At 43.7% G+C, this 17,366-nt stretch overlaps 1 long non-coding RNA gene across 1 annotated transcript; it reads right to left on the bottom strand.

Moving 5' to 3' along the window:
* Nucleotides 1-427: 427 nt before the first annotated feature.
* On the bottom strand, nucleotides 428-9,330 carry LOC118177619. Its single transcript, XR_004755878.1, has 3 exons — nucleotides 7,447-9,330; nucleotides 2,824-2,827; nucleotides 428-437 (listed from the first exon to the last, which is right to left on the bottom strand). It is a non-coding gene; the product is annotated as an uncharacterized LOC118177619 (long non-coding RNA).
* Between the last annotated feature and the right edge of the window lie 8,036 nt (nucleotides 9,331-17,366).

Below are 17,366 nucleotides of genomic sequence, written 5' to 3'. Positions count from 1 at the left end.
CCTTTGTCCCTGAAGTTTTCTCAAGGCAGAATGGGTTTGACTGAAATAGACTGCACCCTGGCTATATGCAGCTCTTCAGCACCACGCTCTCAAATGCTGAACCTTAGTCTTATTAAACTGTTAACACTGCTGGTATGGGGAAGAGTGTCAGAGAATGCCCCAGAACTGGTGTAAGGTGCCACATGAATACTGTTTCCAAACTTTTTAATCTTTCACAGCACATACAAAAGAAGCAGCTGGCCAAGAGTAAGGGTTGAAATGGAATCTAATTGTTATTCATCTGGGATCTCCTCCAACTCCCACTAAAACATTATTTCCACTGAGTTTGTATATGATCTGATTTCAAGTCCCATGCAGTGAATCCTAGCCAATTCAGCTCTTAAGGGTTGTCCTGACTGAAATGCTAACTATCTGCATTCAAATTAAGGCTCTTCCTACTTGCGAACAGATCTTATTCTTGTGTCTGTTGCATGAGAAATGTCATTTATTGCCATTTCAAGCAGGAGAATCAGTAAACAATATGGCTTCTCATGCAGCAGCCTCCCCTAGCAATGTCTATATTGTCCTCTCTGTCTTCACATCTAATTACATTAAATCCTAAACACTTTCAAGTGGGATTATTTGTCTATGGCTAGCAGAATCAACAGCCTGATCCTAAGAGCCCCTAATGATTCTGTGCTGAATGCTTCTTGAGCATGGGTTTAGAGAGTGAGGATGCAGTTCTGAGGAATCTATGGCTCACATATAATCCACAACATATGACCCAGCAAGAGCCACAAAAAGACTGAAGCAACAGCAAGAGAAGTGTGAATTATCCCACTTATCTGTACAGACTGTGTGCCAGCATCACAAAGTTCTACATGACTTACTGTGTCCCCTTAAGCTGAGAGCAGGCACAGCCTGCAGTAGAATGAGGTGTGTGCTTCACTTTCAGGGAAAAAAAAAAGAAAACAACAACAACAAAAAAGAAACAAATAAACAAAAAACCAGTAGTACTTAGCTGCCCTACCTCCTGAGATCAGTGAACCTCTTTCAGGTGCTAGGCACATCATTTAGAGTGATGTGAAAAAAAATGAAAAGCCCTTTGACATCCTTGGGCTGAAGATGCTTTGAAAGAGCGAAGTGGTGACATGCTACAAGTATACTACCCTCCCTGCACTCCCAAGGCACATCCCTTTGGGTGAAGAATGAAGATGATTTGTTGAGGCATTCCATGGAAGCCTGAGCTGCCACAGCCTGTGCTCTGCTCGTTTTCTGAGGTAAACAGGGAACCTCAGACCTCAGTAACGTCAGTTCTGAACTTCTCACAAGGGCTAAATCCTGTCTGAAGGGAAAAGAGCAGTAGGAATGATCTCTGTGTTTAGTTATCTCATCTCTTGTCTTACATCCTCCTCTTATGAGTGTGCCAGAAGGCCAAAAGGAGACCTCTGATTGTCTTGTATGACCTGCATAACGGGCTTTTCTGGTTGTTGATACCCTGTGTGGGAGACTGAGTGAGCTGCATTCCTGTTCTACCTAATTCACAGTGACTGGAGAGGAAAACCTTTGCTCTGAATCTGCAGGGGCTTGAACCTATGTCTCTCTCCCTTCCCAAATGAGCTCTGAATCCAGAAAACTTACCTGCAAAAATGCTAAGCTGGATCTGAGTTTCAGCCTTCAAATCTTTTTTCGTAGTCTTCTCACTGGAAAATTGTACTATTGCATTTGGAATGCCATACCCATCATCAAAATATATTTAATATAAAACATGCTATTAATCTCTGTAAGAGACTAGCAGAACACTCTCATTGCTTTTGTGTTCTTTGAGCTTTCCCAAGTAACTCTTGCCACTTTTCAGGGTCCTTCTTTGTTTAACCTACACCAGAACTCTTGTTGGGATGGGAAACCGAAGCTCAGTGCTGGCCCTGGGGCAGTGCCTGTTGCCCAGGAAAGTTCCAGCATGGCTGCCTGACTCAGCCTCTGCTCTAATTTTTGAAGTTGTCGTGCCTTATACGTGTCTAAATTAAAATATACTCTTGCATTAAAATGATATATAGAATTCAACTTCAAAAGCTGTCTCAGAAACTGTCTCCCCTTTGTGACAACAATGCACAGTCCCACTCATTTCTTTGCTCCACAAAGTGCTGTCAAACATGTCCAGTCATCGAGCACTCACTGCAGCAAAACTGTTCATCTTTCAAAGGCAGCAGTCTCAAAGCTCTTTATAAACCCCACTGGCAGACACCTCGTGCTACCCCCTGCGAGGGAAGTGAGTAACACTCCTCTAGTCACACAGGGGGAAGCTGAGGTAAAGTGAGACAATACAATCTCCCCGCTGTCACACAGCAAGCCTGTCTGTAGCATGAAGCTCCTACCTTTCTAATGCCTCGGTCCTGGTTTCTAAGCAATAGCCCAAGCTTCCTCTCTATTCAGCTGCTCAAATTGCTGCAAAGGATTAAGAAGGTACCAAGAACCAGAAGAATTAATTTCAGAGGGGAGGAAGAAACTGGCACAAAGAATTCAACAGGTTACGGGGTGGCGGGGCGGGGAGTGGGGGGAAACGTGTATACTGATTAAGAGACAGAAACAACCTACGCTTAACTGCTGAAGCTTGCAGCTGTCAAATCGTTCCCTCCCATACTGCTTTCCCCTGCCCGGATTTGTGACAAACTGCAAAAGAAAAAGCCTCTTTAGATGAGAGAGAAACTTTCTAGTGAAGAGAGTGCAAGTCATTTCTGCCGTAGCTCACCTGGCCAGGTGATCCCCTAAAGGCCACAGTATGGCCACGGTAAGGCCACTGCTTGGTTGTTACTAGCATGCTAGCTTTACAGGTATTCTAACCACTCTCCTCTCCAAAAGACTACATATAGCCTCACTAACACAGCCAGAACCTCCAGTTGTTTGTCAGCACACCAAATAAGCACCACCTTTCTGTTGACATCACCTCTAAGGCTCATAAAAGTCTTGCAGCAGCATGCAAACGGGCACAGCAGCACCTGGCTAAACATCTGCTTGTATGTTGAGAGTAGAGAAATGGAGCCCCTGATGTTTTCTTATGGAGAAAGAACACTCTCTGCTTGAGCTAAAAGAGGATCTTCATGAGAATGCATAGGTGTCACTAGAATTATGTCCTCCAGTTTCCAGGACTACTTAAACAAAACATTCTACATCTTCCTACTATAAAGCAAAAAGCAGATGGCATGTATGCATGAAGAAACTAGAGATAAAGGATATGTCTGGAACTTGCATCTATTTCATGGGATCATTAAAAATGGTAACTTTCCCCAAGACACACATTAACAGTCTACTTGAGTTCTCACACCTCGCCTGCTTCCATTCAGGCAGAAGGCTTATCAGGAGGTGGGAAGTGTGCAGCATAAGCAAGATATTTAATTTGGGTTGATTTAATAAAATAACCAGACTGAAAAGTTGCAACATGCCCTAACGGGCGACAATATATCTCTTTTACTAACTGATTGTCACTAATAGGCACTGCTATCAAAGGAAAAAGTAAAAAGGAGTGCCAGCAAAATGAGAGTATTGGCCAGGAAAAGGGAACAATACCAAAAAACTTTCATACAAGCATTTGAAACATTCTCTCTTCATCAAACCACATAGACAAATAAAATGTAGACCCCACAACATCGTATTTATCCTCTTCCATGGCTGATCCTTACACATAGTCCTCCTGTATGCTGAATTTCCAGTATGATGAAAGAACACGAGAGCAAACAGCCATAGGATGCATGCAGAGTGGAAAGCAGCCTTCTTCTCCTTCCATGTTGATCTACCATTGTGCCTCAGCTTTGGTTTTAGGTTTGAGAAGGCTGTCAACCTTTGCAGATTCCCAGAGGCAGTAGTTCTGCTGAGCCTGCCAGTAGGAAGGCCACCTCGCTATGCTTATTCATATGGAATAGTTAGGAGTTCCCAGCACATTCCAACTTATGTCACCAATCCTCAACACCAATTCACATCACTGCTGTGCAGGCCCCCTTCTTCTGCCGACTAATCTTGCTGCCTGGGAGAGCTTTCAGAATTGAGAAGTATTGGCACACTTGAAATTTCAGCTAATCCCCTCTCAAAAGGCATTGTTGCTATTCTTGGAATAATGAGTAGGAAGTTTCCTTGCTCTGTTAATGGGTACAATTAGAGGCAAAATTGTTGCGGCATTTTCTGACAGCTAGTTTCAAAGATGTCATGACCAGTATCACTTCCGCTTGAAGCCAAAAGAAGTCAAAGCAGTCACGATTTTATCTGAATGACAACACATCAAATGACAACTGGTCAGAAATTGCTAGAGTCCAAACATTCTCCTGAAAACAAATGTGTTTTGTTTTGTTTTGTTTCCCAAAATAAACACTTTCAGATTTTTCATGTCGGTCTACTTTTTTAAAGATCTTCCACATGAAATGGAAAATCCTTCCTTTTCCAACGCAAAATCCAGTAACAAAAACTAGTCTGCTGATTCTTACGCATCACATTCTACTGAAAGACATAGGTTCTCATGAGACCTTATCATATATTGAAAATGTGTGGGTGGTTTCTTAGCCAGTTTTAGTGTTCATATATATTCTCAAATGGTGCCAGAGAAAGATTACAAGAAATCCTTATGCTTGTGCTCAGTGGAAAGGGCTTCTGAATTCTAACTAAGCTGTGTTACTTCTTACAAGGGAGAAGCTATTCTCTTGGAGAGTAGCCAGCAGGTGCTGCTTTTCTGGTAGCACAATTCCATCCTCATGAACTAAGTGCAGTGTTTTCTCCCTCATTTGGTAGCATGGTCTCTCTCTTTAGGGTGACTGAACTTTACCTGAGAAAACAACCTCCCTGTAAAATGGTGTTAGCACTGCTCAGAACTGCCTGTGAGGACGTGCCCCTGCACAGACACACACACACACACACACACACTTGCAGCCCATCCACCGGCATTATGATGTCTGCTTTCTTGCTGTAGCTGTGATAAAGACATTACAATGTTCTTCATTGATCTGGGACATGTCACAGGTTCTTCCCCATGCAGCAGTAGCAACCATGGAGACATATGTAATTGCATTCATATTGGGAAAGGGAAATGTTAGAAACCTGATTGCTGGCAAGGATATGAAAGAGAGAAGAATTAATGTTGTGATGCTAAACGTAAGTGTCTCTGTGAAGGGCACAGCTAAGCAAAAAAGACAGTGAAGATACTTTGCCCTCTGTGGCTCTACTTGTAGATTCTGTACAATGAAGATTGTATTGGGCCTACATGGCAAGGTTTTATATGCGGGTACTGGGGAGGACTGAAGGGGTGGCCTCTGTGAGCAAAGCCCAGCAGCTGCCCCATGTCAGGTCAGAGCCAGGTCCAGACGGCTCCAAAAGGGACCCACTGCTGGACAGAGCCGAGCTGGTTGTGCCTCTGTAAGAGCAGATTTAGGGAAGAAAAACAAACAAACAAAACAACAACAACAACAAAAAACCTGCTGCACAACAGCAACTGGGAGAGCGAGAGGAGTGAGAACCAGCCCTGCAGCACCAAGGTGAGTGCAGCAGGAGGGCAGGAGGTGCTCCAGGCATGCAGCAGCAGTTCCCCTGCGGCCTGTGGAGAGGCCCCTGGTGGAGCAGGCTGTCCCCCTGCTGCCCATAGGTCCCACATGGAGCAGATCTCCACGCTGCAGCCCATGGAGGAGCCCCCGGTGGAGCAGGTGGATGTGGCCTGGAGGAGGCTGCGGCCCATGGAGAGCCCCTGCAGGAGCAGGCCCCGGGCCGGAGCTGCAGCCCGTGGAGAGGAGCCCACGCAGGAGCAGGGGCCTGGGGGGAGCTGCTGCCCGTGGGGGACCCGTGCTGGAGCAGTTTGCTCCTGGGGGATGGACCCAGTGTTAAGGAGCCATGTGGGACCAGTTCTTGAAGACCTGCTGCCTGTGGGCAGCCCCCAGAGGCTCTGTTCAAAGGACAGCATCTGTGGGAGGGACCCCGCGTGGAGCAGGGGCAGAGAGGGACCGTGAAGGAGCGGTGGAGATGAAGTGTTGGGGATGGACCACAGCCCCCATTACCCGCTCCCCTGCACCATTCAGGGGGAGGAGGGAGAAGAGGGTGAATAGAGTAAGATGTTTTTAGTTTACTTGTAGTTTATCACTGCTCTAGTCTGCTAGTGATAGGCAATAAATATATTAATCTCCCTATAATGAGTCTGCTTTGCTCATAATGGTAATTGGAGAGTGCTCTCCCTGTCCTTATCTTAACCTACAAGCTCATTTTTTTTCATTGTATTTTCTGCCCCCAGCCTTTTGATGATGGGGAGTGTAAAAGCAGCGTAGTGGAGCTGAGCTACCTACCATTGTGAAACCACCACAAATGTACAGCAGCTGTTCAGAACGGAAACAATATACAACTTTTTTAACACTTCTATTAATCTTCTAAGTGTTTTATAAGGGGGGCAGGTAAGAGAGAGACAGAGATAGTGCCATTAATTTGTATCTCTCTCTTAGGTGGGATTTGGCTGTCAGTATGCTGTACAGCTGTGTAAGGAGGAGCTCTGAGACAGGGATATCTAAACAACCCCCTTCTCTAGCAAAATATACTGAAAGATCATATAGAGTTTCAAGTCTGCCTGTGTGATTACAAACAGGGAAGTTACCCCTTCACTTGTGCTTGATAATTTAGTTTTCTCACATCAGTATAAACTACAGAATGAGAATCCCTGAATTATAGAAGAAAAAATGTGAAAATATTGAGAACAGGTGTACTTTGAGGCTCATCTTGTTCAAGACTGGCGGATGGAAATGTTTTAGGAGCAAAACTGGGCATTGCTTGTGCTGCATTCCTGCCACCTGCGAGGGTATGTTTCCCTCTTTTAAAAAGAATTAGAGTGAGATCTTTGTGTTTAGGACAACAAAACTCATAGCAAAATCAGAATCAGGGTGAATCCAAAGGAAACAGACTGTGACAAGTTTTCATTGCAGTTGCTAGACTTCCTTCACTGAGCTCAAAAAGAGTCTGTTTAGCAACGCCCAGTGGCCTACAGCTATGTTTCTTCAGGCTGCACTCATGTCAACTATTATAAGCTAAGTGCGTCAGTCTAGGCATACCGTTGAAGACTTCCAAGAAAAATGGAAGGGTGTGCTGCAGTGGGTCCCACTCTTCCATGTGAGCCTTCACTGAATAAGTGTCACGGCATAGCGCTGTAAGGTCTAGTGTGCCTAGCAAGATGTACTGCCAAAGTCACTTGAACTCAGAGTAAGACTAAATTGATGCTTTTTCAGCTCCATGCTTGCATGCCTAAACCTGGAGTCTTCTGTCAAATTCCATTTGTTTGCCAGAAATCACCGGGGTCATGCTCCTATGCACCACCTAATGGCCTGGTCTCAGTTGGTTAGCCTAACACCTGCACAACAGATTTTGTGCAAGAAATGGCAGTTCTGATCACAGGGGACTGCTGCCTTCTGTCCCAGAGGCAGCCGTGTCTCAGTGGCAGGTAATGGTCCGTCTGAGTACTCCGAATGTAGAAGGGTTCTGTAAATGGAAATTAATATTCTTCTGGCTTGGAAACAAAGTACATTGTCCCTCAGGGTAAGAAGGGAATTCCAGTCTGCAGCCATTATTTGATGGAACTGTTTCCAATTACATATGCTCTGAACTCTTTAATTCACAAACTCCTTTTTTCTAAGTGGGGGAATGCTTCTGAAAAGCCTCATTAAGGTTGTGTATGGAGGGAGACAAATTTTTAACTGCTTGAAGTCGTGCTTCAGTGTTAGGTATGAATGTCAAAGATCTCTCTGATAAAGTTCACTGTACGCAACTGCCACAAACTAATGGAAATTTAATTGCACTGCATTGTAAGAGCCCCTGTGAAAAGCACACCAAAGCCTCTAACAGGCCAAAGCCTCTAACAGACCGTTGAATTGGGATTTGAGAGAAGTAGAATCCTTTGGAATGGGCACCTTGAGGGCATGCCTGGAAGAGAAGGCCTATGATAGTTGCATCAAATGGATGCTCTGCAGATGATCTGTGGGACTGGTCACTACTAGGGGCCATGCACACAAGGGAACTACATGCCAGACATTCTTTAGGAAGATTAAATAGCAAAGTGACTACTGGATGAGCTAAGCTTTCATATGTGTGTACAGTTCTGCATTACACTGATTCTGGAAATCTGCCCAGAAATCCAATGGTGGCTGGCTGGAATAGGTAAGATAATAGAGTCTGGCAGGATATTCCTCAATATTCTTTACTCAGCAGTTCAGTGTCATAGCCTTGTTTTCCTTCACAATCCTTAAAATGGGAAAGACAATTATTTGTGTCCTTCCTTATCATCTTCTACTCCATAACCAAAAGCTGAACTCCTAAAGGTCTGAAAGTATGTCTGTAATTAGACTGACTCCTCAACTTCTAGAAGCTAAAACACAGCTGAAGGCAGGAAGTGCTAGTGAGACACTAGTAACCAGAGAAGGGGTGATGGTGATTTGAAACGTTCTGTTTTTTTTTCTCCTTTATATAGTACCCAGAGTTTGGCAGTCTCTATGCAGACATGAAAGATGCAGGCCATCCTAGACCAACAAAACAGCTTGGTCTTCTCATGTGCCAAGTGCTCTGAACAAAACCATGGGAATGCCTAGAAAAAGACTTATGTTCCTTAATCATGGTCCCTGAGGTGTTATGGCTGGGGAGGGAGGAGTTTGGTTATGTGCACTTAAGACTTTGCCACTGGTTTTTGTATTTTGTTTGTTTGTTTGTGTGTTTGTTTTTCTGGAAGATTCTAAGCCCAAAGGATAGGTCATATTTTTTCATGCCATCCCTCAGTCTCATTATCTTCCAGTCATCCCTCTTTCTAGATGACACCATGGCTTACTTTCTGTGGTCATTGAGTTTTATTTATGACATCTTACTTCTGCAGTAATTAAAATTTGTGTAATATTCTTCATTTCCTCTGCTCTCTTTCTCTGTCATTTTCAAGTTGTGCTTCTTTTGTTCTTTTGCTCTTTTGCTAGAGGCTTCAAGTTTGCTGGAAAGTGTTTTGCTGCCTGCAGTGCAAATAGAATAAAGGTTCTGTGGATTTTTGTGTCTAGATATCGACTGCATAGATGCTTCTGTCTGGAAAAAAAAAATAGAATCAGTGACTTTGTAGAGGCTGGTACTGAGAGCTCCAAGTATCAGGATGAAATTAGGAGGTTCCTGCACTTCATTCCCTTTCCTCAGCCCTTCTTTTGCTTGTAAAGACACAGAAAGACTGTGGCAGCCTCAGCATCTCACAAAGATCAAGAGGATGGCACTTAAATTTGTTTGACCTCAGACAAAACAAAAATTCTCTCTTTCTCAATATGGGATGATTTTCACCAATGGAAGACTCATAAGAAGAAAATCCTGCAAAGAGCAAGACAAAAAAGGGAGAGGAACAGACGGTGATGGAAACACAGGAGATGGATGTGGAGTGGCATCATGGGTTTTAGGCATCCCAATTCTGCCTTGGCAGCTAATTAAGTCAGGGCTTTTAAATCAATCCAAGGAGTGCTCCAATGAAAGTAAAGATGAGAAACTGTTAATAATAGAAAGAGATGGAGGATACAGTCTGGAAGAAAGAAAAAAGAGAATTGTACAGACTAATAGAATTGGAATTCAAATGCATCTGGAGGCTGCTCCCAGACGAATCTGCAGACATCTCCACTGATGGGCTCCATTACGAAGTACAAGCGGCTGTGAGGTAATTGCAGATCTCCAGGATCAAGCCATACTAACACATTTGAGAACGGGAAACTTGCCACATTACCCTTAGCTCTCCATGAAGCAGTAATGCTGGCATCTAAGAATAGATTGCTCAACATGCTCCAGCAGTAAGGCCATCTGGCCCAGAAGCAGCAACTTTTGATGTCCAAATGCCATCCTGCAGGATGTGCTGAGGCTTTTTAACTCCTGGGTGGCATGCACCTCTGAATTGTGGTAAGTCTGATCAGTCGATAGCATTAGCTGCTACCTCATGTTCTCTTTCCAGTTGTTTATTATTTTGCTTTATTTGTTTAATTAACCAAGCCTTCTGCAAGAAAGGCCTAGGCAGCAGTCAGGCTTCTGTTTAACTTCCTTCATAAAAACAACTGCTGTCAGACAGTGTTGGGGCTGGAATGACTGCAAGATCCTTTACAAATTCACCAGCATAAATCACTTTCCTGAAACTCATTTGTCTTAACGAGTTCTTCTATCAATGTTCTCCTTATTAGCTCTCCTTGGGAAAGCTTTCAGTCTGTCTCAAGACCCTCAGTCTGTTAAAGAAGGAGACAACTGAGTAAGTAGATGAAAAACTATGCATATGTCATAAAAGGCTGGCTGTTGCACTCATGTGTACCTGTAAATGCTTTCTGGGGAAATGCAAGGCAAAATAACGTGTTTTGCTATTTGCTTCTTTAGCATTTATAAATGCTGCCTTCATATGGCACTGAGTTTCAAATTTCAGGCCTCCTTTCATCTCACAGTTTTTATTCAGCCTTACCACCTTTCTCTTTTGTGTCATATCCTTACTGAAAGGAACCTGGTAGGGCTTTTGGTCTTGACAGTGGGTATTAGGGAAGAAGTTGTGGATGGGGGATGAAAGTAGGGTAACTTCTGTTCTGTTTTGGAAGGGTTTTGGTGATGATGATTTTGTGGTTTTGTTTGTTTGGTTTTTATTCTTTTTAAAGAAAAATTAAATAATGGGAGTGTGAAAGGAAAGCAGTTCTGTCAGTGTTGGCTTCCTGTGATGTTCCAGTTTGTGGTTCTCCAATATCCTGACTGAATTCTCCATCAAAAATGAGTTAATAGGGAATGAAGACTTGCTTTGAGTGTTTGGAAAACAAGAATCTGTTGCGCCTAAAAAAGGTAAATTAAAAGAAAAAAAAATGTTTCTTGATTTATCTTTGTCTCACAGGTGATAGAACCAGAATGGGTATGAACTTTGAGATATGCAGCAGTGCACACAACAGCTGCTGTGGCACTGGGACCCATGCCACATCCATTACCACAGCGAATTGTTCTCTTACTGACTACAGGCATTGTTGACTACAGTGCAACCCTTCTTTCTTGTTTGCTTATTCAAGATATTTTTTAGTTAGCAATGCAGCCTGTATTTCTACCAAGGCTGAAATAGCCTTCCCTCTTGACTGTTCAATCCAACTACTAAAAGTTTAATTAAATCTGCATGTTGCCTGTGGGCCCTATAGAACTCCAAAGGCCTCTGCTCCCTCCTCACTTACGTCTGTTCATGGCATGGGCTTCCACTGGGCTGCTTTCGTCACGCTGAAGGGTTACTCTCAATTTATGTCAAAGTAAACAGAACCAGTATTATGCACTGTGTAGGAGACACTGGGAACAGACAAAGTATGTGAGTAATTTTATTTTTTAGATCTATAGTTAATTCTGTAGAAAATCTGTTTGGAATGCTGCTTGGGAGATGGCTTGATCTGTCTTTTCTTGAAAACCTATTCTTATGTAATTAATAATTAAAACAACAACATCAAAGGCCTGATTGAGAAAATTGGTTTGGATTCTTCATAGTCAAATCCCCAAACAGCCAATGAATGCATACGCAGAAGAAAACCTGTGTCAAGGAAATTCAGCATGTTTTTCTACACAGGAGATTTTCAGCGGACTGGAATTGCTACGCTCTTTCTACCATCACAGTTACGATTTGGTGAGCAACATGGGGCATCAAAAGCTCTCTGGTCAATAGATTGTGTGTCAACACAAGTTACACAAAAGCGTGTAAGCATTCCCACTTGTGCACCAGCATTGTGCCATTGGAACAGCATTCCCATTCTGCAAAACTGGCTAGAAATATCCGCAGTGGAAGGACCTGCTATTATTAACCAGAATATCTATTAGCAAATGAGGCAATTTCTGTTTTGTGCTAGTGGAAATCACAAGGCTGAAAAGACAAAGACCAGCCTGAACCATTCAGTGAAAAGGAGTTCCCTGAGAGGCAGAACCTTACAAAGGAAGAGAGACAGGGAGGGGCCAGTAGCAAGTAATCAACCTACGCTGGCACTCATCATCATGATGAGTATGATAAAATTGAGGTGCTACTTTTCCAGATTCATATCAAGTTCTCTTTTATCTAAGTTCATAAATATGAAGCTAAAGAACCTTTCCTGCTGCATTTGAGGAACCTTTTTCCATAATTTATACGAATATCAGTGCTTGGGAAAGTGAAAGATTAATAACAACTGCTTGGTGCCAAGCACAGTGCAGGTGAGGTTTCCCTTGTGCAGCTCTGCAGTTTCTCCTCACTTGCAGTATCTACACAAGCCCAGTCCTGAGCACCTGTGCGACTGCCAGCACCACTGAATCCTGCTACCTATCCACCCACACAGCTCTGCTGCTGACGTAGAAAGCTCTGTTATCGCTGATATTCCTCTGTTATCCCATGATATTCTAGTTTGGATTGTGCATACAGCTCTGCTGGTGCATTAGAATCCAGTCTTAGGCTTTCCCATGTTATCTGAGTCTTGCTCCTTCAAGCACCTGGCACAACATTCAGTCGTCTTTGAGTCCTGCAATATCACCGCTGCCAGTTCTCTGCGTCTCCTCCTCAAACTGCAGACCTCTCACACTCACCTCAATTCAGACCAGCACCTCCTACCTTGTAAATGAAGTTCTGGACTTGTACAGTGACTCTGCTGACCAAACTTGAGTTTGCCAGTTGGGGAAATGCCTACCCTACAGGGGTTGACACAACTCACTAAGCTCACTTCAATGAGCAAAGTCAAGGTAGCCTCCAGGCATGACACCTACTTCATGAACTTCTTACCTTCAAAGCTTTCCCCGCTCAGCAGAGGGTAATGGCAGCAGACAAAATGCACTGTTTCAGTTTAAGTAAGAGCATCCCCTGCTATGGTGTTAGTATCAACAAATACATCCATAAAACTTGTGATGAAACAAAGCTGCAGCTGCTGAGGATCTTATAGCACCTGCCAGATTGCCTACTAAAATACCTTAGAAATGGAGTGCCAAGGAACATTGAAACATCTTTTAGCTCTATGGCCTGTGGTCTGGCAGTTGATACTGAGGAATGCTGCATTTACTTCTAGTAGTATTAGTTTTCAGATGTGCAGCTATGGCTATTTGTTTCAGCTGATAGCAGGAACTGGGTAAGGGGTCAGCATTTTGTTTGCCTCTAGAGCCCACCTGTTTTCTTGTGCACTGTCAGAAGTTCCCAAAGCTCAACTTCCTCTTGCTTAGAAGCCTCCACTTAGTTCCTTCCTTCTTGTAGCATGAATTCCTTTTTGCTTATTCTAAAGCTGTCTTCTACAGCTGTCTCTGGATCCTTCTCAGTCTCAGGGTCAGAATGTGGTCACTTACTCTTTGAAGCACAAAACACAGGTCAAGAGATTTTTTTCTTCTCTTGTCATCACCACACCACTAAACAAATCAGTCAAATATAAGTCATTTTTAAAATGTTTGGGTAAATCCTTCTTTCAGTCTTTCCTTACTGTTGATTTTGTTAATTCACTGGATTCCTGAAACCCAGATAAGTTTTCAGATGTAAAAACAGGACATGAAGTGACATGAAGCACTTAAGACTGTTCACCCAGCTAGTCGTGAGTGAATATATATGTCGATTTATTTTTTGTAGCACCCATTCCTTCAGACTTCCCCTCTCTGCACAGAGATGTATGTCTAGAGGGAAACACAGAAGGAAGATGTATTCTGCTGGGGATTCGGGTGCATCACTCACGTGCCCCTTCACCCTACTGACTCACTGTTCAGACCCTGTAGACGTGCCATGGTCCCCATCCTCCCACCAACAGCTATCTTGGAATCCAGCAACAGAAGCCTTCATCACAGCCGTGCTCTCAGCAGTGCTGTATTCCTGTGCTGCCATCATGGTGTAGCTGCCATCTGCACTACTGGTCTCTTGCAGCAGAGCTGCAGAATGGTGGTTTTGTGGGAAAAAGAGGATGTAACTGCCAGGAGAAAGAGGAGCAGGGGCCAGGCAAGTAAGGATGAAGAAGTACTGTCTGGAAGGAGACTGAAGTTGTGAGAGGGGGTCCATATTCTCTCCCTGATTGCAAGTGTCATTCTTTCTGGTATCATTTCAAATGCTGCTGTTGCTATCAGAAGCCAAACAAGTCCTAACTTTTCTTCCTAATGTTAATAAAAGGAGTAATAATTGAGAAATGTCATGAGTTGGTCATATTTTAGCTTTTTTATTTTTTTTTTGAAATATCTCCAATTATCCTGCATCCCAAGGGACAGTTACTAATTGTGCCTCCTGCTAGTGTTCACCCCAAGGAATTCAAAATGGCAGCAAATAAAATCAGAATGGAGAAATAACAAATAGAGCTGGAAGATAAAGGAAAGAGAGTAACGTCCTGATTCTCAGGTGCAGAGTCCTTTCAAGTTGAGGAAATCAGTATCCTCCTACAATGCAGGCTGAGAGGAAAAAGCAACCAACGTAAATAACTCCTTGCTGGTAAGAGAAAGGAACTCCAGAAAAATCCGAAGCACATTTATATCCTGAAGGTATTCCTGCCCTTGTTCCAGCTCTCTCTCGTCATCTCTTTTCATTCCCAAGTGCAGGCTAGGTCTATACCAAATACATCCCCTGACTGTGGGAAATGGATTCAAGCTGCAGAAAAATTCCCCAAATGTGTCCCCCTTTCATACATGCATGACGGTGTGCTGAAGAGCACCCTTCAGGTTTGTAAAGTGGTGGAGTCTGCCCCAATACTTACTGAAAGCAAAGGCAGGAAGGAGAATTCCTGTCAAAACGCCATGTTATAAGACAAGTCCCTGTACAAAGGGACAGTAAGAGAAAATCAGATGGAGCTACTGGAACTTTGTTACCATCAAGCACTGTACCACAAACCAGAGGGATGGGAGAAGGCAAGTGCTCTTTTTATTACTGGAAGCGAGAAGAACCCTCAGCCCAGCATCCATTAAGCTACACGTATCAGTCATGCAAGAGTTCTCCTTGGATGAGGCAGGAAGAATCTGACCAAGCAAGGCTTTGAATCTGTCTGAATGACTAGCTGTTTGCACGGCCTGCTGATTGCGTCAGGGGAGGAGGGGACGAAGGCAGCAGACCCCAGGATGGCTCTGTATTTAACCGAAGAAGGGGAGGGAAAACATAGCTGTGGGAAGAAGGAACTGTGTCTTGCTAGGCAGTGGTTTTTGGAGAAGGCACTCTGTCAACTTATTCATATGCACAGCTGTGATAATTACTTTCCGCTTCCCTAGCTCACATGCAGTGCCTACCTCTGTGGGAGGCTTTTTCCTTTTGCTCCCACGAGAGGAATGATTTTTGGTGTCTTCCGCGAGCTTACTGAGCTGTCTCCCATTAACCAGACTGAAACAACAGAGACTGTAGGCTCTCAGACTACCCTTGTATCACTACCCCCTCCCCACAACATTCTCTGCAACCTGCAATTGATTGCTGCAAGAAGCAAAACACACTCCAGCAACTTAGACATCACCTTTTGACTCAGACACACTTTCTTTCTGGACTAGCTGCCTTTGTAAACCTTGCTAGACATTTATGCAAAACACATTCACGACTCTGTCAACCTGAAACCATGCATCTTAATTGCTCACGTTCAAGACTCAACCTTATCTCCAGCTTCCACTGCTCATTCTTTCTAACACACATATATGACAACAATCATGAGTGGCTGTTAGGGATTTTTGGCCAAGCTCTAGACTGTTATTTGGGCAAAATTCTTCCTGATATCAAGCTGTCCACAGAGTGAATCAGATTTCAGCATTTAGGGCAGTGTTATTTATGCCATAGAAGTGACCTCGTAACATTTAACACTTCTTGTCCTGTTTGTCGCCTTCTTTCAAGGCACTACAGCCTGCTTGACAGATCAGAGCCCTGGGACACAAGTTTTACTCTCAGCTTTGGATAGCTGGGTGAACTCAAGCAAAACACTTTCCATCTCTTCATGCCCTTCTGTAAAATGAGGGTTGCCTTTGTAAGCACTGAAGGGCCTACTGATAAAGAGTGATGCAGAAGAGTCAGTGGTATTATTATTACTTATTCTTGCATGGTCTTTCTATTATCCATCCTGCAGCAAGATCTTGTTACGGGGAGAGATGTACTAGAGGAAACGCTTACATACTTTCTACTTGCTGCACCTTTAGATATTGGTAGGGACATACGCTGGCAATATCCCACCTGCCAATAAGTGCGTTACTTCCCTAAGCAATTTAGAAAATGTAATGTTACTGTGTGAATGTGCTCATCTCTGAAATGCAGCTGTTTCTGGTGTTAGATATGAGAGCTGGCCACAGCAGCTTGCAATGAAGCCTTGTAAAAAAAAAAAAAAAAAAAAAAAAAAAAAAAAAAGGCAGCAGCAGAATGGCCCTGATTCCTTAGTGTTTTGTAAGTCATGTTATCGTTTGTGCTTGAGGTACTGGAATGTGAACTGCTCGGTGAGGATTTGCTAGCGTTTCAAACCCATGTCACAAAAGAGAAAACAACTACACAAGAGGAAGACAATTAAGAATGGGCACTGCTGTCAATTAGACAAAATAGTGCAAGGAACAGGCTGACAGATTTACACCAGCATGTGGACATGGATAATGCCCTTGTTCTCTGTGTGCACATCTCGTGAAAGGATGCAGGTGGCTATGGTCCCTACCATCTGGTCTGAAAAGTAGGTGCTAATGTCAGGCAGGGGCATCCTGAAAAGGATGCTCTCTCCAGCCTATTCCACTGTCTTCTCCTAGCACTCCGGATACCTCTTGGAGATCTCCCACACAGTGATCAGGCTAAACTGCTTGGTCAAAATGCCTGGTAAATTTCTTCATGAGATCCAAAAAACTCACATCCCACAGTGATGAGAGCTAGCCACATATACTCTGGGCATACAGTAGCGTGCTCCTTCCTTGAGCACAGGAGCTGCAGACTGGGAAGGTAGCTTCAAGCAGTCAGTATCTGTTAAGGGTAATGTTCAGTGTGTGCTGTTTATTAATAATTTCTCCTGAGTAGGAAGCCTCATAAAAATAGAACATAAACCCCCGTCATTCCTTCCCTCCCCCCAGATACATTAAAGTATCATTACAGTCACACACATAAAAGAACCAGGCATTCAAGCACTTCACAGCCTCTGCAGGGTAAGGTTACTGAGGCTCCTGGTACTCCTGCAGTCTAGTTTCCAGTTTCTCCTCACCGTTTTAATTCCTCTGCACTGTTGTCCACTCCTCTGCTGGCTTGTATCTCCGTGCACAGACAACCTCTGCAGAACCCAGAAGCATGGTATACCTATTCTGTGACTGCTGCGCAGGCTTTGGAGAGCATGCAGATGCTCACACCCCTGGGATGCAGTCCTGAGGCAATGCCACAGCCACGCTTTCAGGCTTGGGATTTGAAGAGCAGGTTAGTACAGACTTAAAACCCGCCTGAAGGTTGCCCTTAGTAGAGAGTAGAGACACACAGTAGATGCCTCTCA

The sequence above is a fragment of the Oxyura jamaicensis genome, chromosome 1, assembly GCF_011077185.1.
Source record: "Oxyura jamaicensis isolate SHBP4307 breed ruddy duck chromosome 1, BPBGC_Ojam_1.0, whole genome shotgun sequence".
Classification (NCBI taxonomy): Eukaryota; Metazoa; Chordata; class Aves; order Anseriformes; family Anatidae; genus Oxyura; species Oxyura jamaicensis.
Note: the sequence above shows the minus strand (reverse complement) of the source record. Positions and strands in the feature narration are given on the sequence as shown.